The 3,220-nt window shown below is 46.1% G+C and overlaps 1 long non-coding RNA gene across 1 annotated transcript; it reads left to right on the top strand.

The window, feature by feature from the left end:
* Positions 1-541: 541 nt before the first annotated feature.
* On the top strand, positions 542-2,439 carry LOC116547208. Its single transcript, XR_004266980.1, has 2 exons — positions 542-1,802; positions 2,056-2,439. It is a non-coding gene; the product is annotated as an uncharacterized LOC116547208 (long non-coding RNA).
* The last annotated feature ends 781 nt before the right edge of the window (positions 2,440-3,220 follow it).

Below are 3,220 nucleotides of genomic sequence, written 5' to 3'. Positions count from 1 at the left end.
GGAAATCCCTTTCTAGAATGAGACTTACTGACATCAGTTACATGTAGGACCATGTCCAGGGACACATTTGAGATTTGCCTAAGAGCAGGATCTGGGCGTGTGAGCCTCAACAGACCCATTTCGTCTCTGACTCTCCCTTTGCCTGCTCTCTCTCCATCTCCCCAGCTTCCCTTCTGCGGTACTCAACCTGCTCCACAAGCCTCAAAAACAACCTGTTAATGCTCTTGGCCAGCAGTTTTTCACACATTAACAGGTGAACTGTTCAAGCTGGCGTGGCTGAAACTTCAGGGTTGGAGCCTCACAGCACAGCCCCAGACCATCCCCACCCCACTGCAGCCATTCAGGACAGCCTCACAGAAGCCTGCAAGGAAATCAGTCCCTCGCTGGATTTAATAACAAGGAGCCTCTAGAAATCGAGATCTGACACTGACAACTGAAGAACTTAAGTCATTGGGCATAAGACTGGGCGTGACAGACGCCACCCCAGTTCCAGGCATGCGGACTTGCCTTGAGCACACTGTAAGTGCTTAGGTGGCTTCAACCGAAAGCTCTCTTGAATTGCCAGCTTACACCTTCATAGTTAAGAGACCATTACTCAGCACAACATGGCAGCTAATATTTAAAACAGTAAAGAGGAAAGGCAATCATTTCCTCACTAAATGAAATAGGAGATATGAATCAGAGGAATACAATCTGGCACTGATTGAAGTAAATTACCAGCTGATTAGACGGCTATAAATACAGGGAGAGAAGCCTCAACAGGCAGCTGGATTTTGTAAGGAAGAGGGCAATTAGAGAGGGCACAGAAGAGGCAGAGCACAGCCAGGGCAGCTCTGCGGCACCACGATTACAAAGGCAGGAAGGGGTCTGTAGGAAGCGTTCTGCCGCTGGTGCCTGCATGAAAGGGGAGCTCCTCACTCCCACTCACCCTTCCCCACCTCCCTGGTGAGCATGAAGAGCTTAAACTGCCAGCCCCATAGCTGGCAGCAGTTAGAAGGGGTGTTTGTTATTGCAACACAGGAAGTATCAACAATTTATCCTCCTTTTCTATGCAGTACTCAATCTGGAAGCTTTTTGCTTCCTATCAAAACCCAGGGACTTGAAAACTACTCAGGCCCCTGCAGCCTACAAGGGACAAGATTCATGCAGATCTCAGTGGGAGATGCGATCTCCAGACAGCAGCTGGGGCCCCTTGTTGCATACAGCAAGCACTTAAAGACGCAAACCTCCGTGATACCAGGAACTGAGAACTTTCTGCAATTTATAATAGTGTAACTGGAAAGCCAAGAGCTCCTCTGTGCCTACCAAAGAACATTCCCTCTTCCTTTGGCAACTTGGAGGAGATAGTTTGGCCAGCCTAGGAGGAAGTGATTGGCTGGGACAGAAATGAGGGAGAGGAGGGTGTGATTTTTACTTGGGTGATGGACATGAACATAACAAAGAACAGACAGGATGCCTTAGTCCCACTGGTGTTATGAATTCCATAGCCCTGAGCCTTGCCCTACTACAGGCTTGTGTAATTCTCAAGAATGTGCTGTCATGGCCCAAGGGGAGACTATGCAGCGCAGACCCTCCAGCTGTGAGGTTAACTCAGCAATGCTCCACCCTTGTCATCTTTGGGTTTCAGCACTCGGGCCCTGGACACGCTTCTCACCAGAAGTGAACACTCGGTGGAGGCTGCAATAGACCCAAAGACCACATCAGCTGCAGTTTGCATCGAGAAGAAATGATTCTAATGTAACATGACAGAGGACATATGAGACGATGAATAAACAATAGAGAATAAAAATAATGGAGGAAGGGTTAAGGAAAAGGTCTTCTTGGAGCTAGGATAAAGTCATTTCCTTAGCCAGATCTGACTAAGGGTTTCACTCTCTAACTTAGAGGCACCAAGAAGTTACAACACATAGTGCTAATTGAAGCTTATTTTGTAGATACCATACTTAACTGTTAACAGATACAGTTAACTGCTTACAGTTTAGTTAACTGGATATAGTTCTCAACCCACATGGGGTCAGTCATTTTCAACAAATCTTTTTTTTTTTTTCCTTGTAGAATTCAGAGTTGAAGAACTCCTTCAAGGATACACAAAACTGTCATCGGTAGTTAAGACTTCAGTGGTCTGAGGGTGAACTGCAGGTAAGTAGTCCCTCTTATCAAATGCCTCTTTAACAAGGCTTGCAGCTATCTGGATGCGACACCCATCATAAAAGCCGGTATTCATCAGATCAGGAAAAGGGTGCAAATAACCGACATTAGCCAAGAAAGAATTCAAAGATATTTTTGAACTAGTTTGGGGCCAACTTTTGGGTGAGAACAGAAGAGAAATTGAATTCACTTCATCTGGTGTTAACTGAAATAAGAGTTAATGTGTCAAATATCTTCATCCTGACTAAAACTAAGACCACAGATTAGAGCACCAAAGGGTGTGACTAGAAAAGCACTGCAGAAAAGAATGCAAAAACAGGAAGATCTCATGTTAAGAGCTGGCTGTCTAATGGATAAGAAATATGAGGAGAACACAAGAAAAGAGACTGGCGCTGCCGGGCGTGGTGGCTCACGCCTGTAATCCCAGCACTTTGGGAGGCCGAGGCGGGTGGATCACGAGGTCAAGGGATCGAGACCATCCTGGTCAACATGGTGAAACCCCATCTCTACTAAAAACACAAAACATTAGCTGGGCATGGTGGCACGTGCCTGTAATCCCAGCTACTCAGGAGGCTGAGGTAGGAGAATTGCCTGAACCCAGGAGGCGGAGGTTGCGGTGAGCCGAGATCCCGCCATTGCACTCCAGCCTGGGTAACAAGAGTGAAACTCCATCTCAAAAAAAAAAAAAAAAGAAAAGAAAAGAGACTGGCGAGTAATGAGGGTGAATTTAAAGGCTTTCAACAAAGCCACCTTCTCTGGCAGCATTGCCACTCCTCCTGCTGCCCTCAGGACAATTCCTGATCAAGCTGGTGACAGCCTTATGCTCAATCATCCCCTGGGTCCTTCAGCATTTCCTTCCCTGCTAAAGTAGAGGTGAGGATCAATGTTACTTGAGTAAACATTTGGTTCTTACAGACGTAAGTACAACTTCCTTCTCTTAAGACAGCTCCGTTTTCCTAAAGACACTGTATGAACCCCCAAGAACCTATAATGTTCCCTGGAACCAGTAGGAGTGTTGAGTCCTCTCTGGTTCTAGGTTTCTAGAAGAAACAAAGTTTATTAACAAATCTTA

The sequence above is a fragment of the Sapajus apella genome, unplaced genomic scaffold (genome assembly GCF_009761245.1).
Source record: "Sapajus apella isolate SASKATOON/1434 unplaced genomic scaffold, GSC_monkey_1.0 scaffold2354, whole genome shotgun sequence".
In the NCBI taxonomy this organism is placed as follows: Eukaryota; Metazoa; Chordata; class Mammalia; order Primates; family Cebidae; genus Sapajus; species Sapajus apella.
This window is presented reverse-complemented; position numbering and strand designations above follow the sequence as displayed.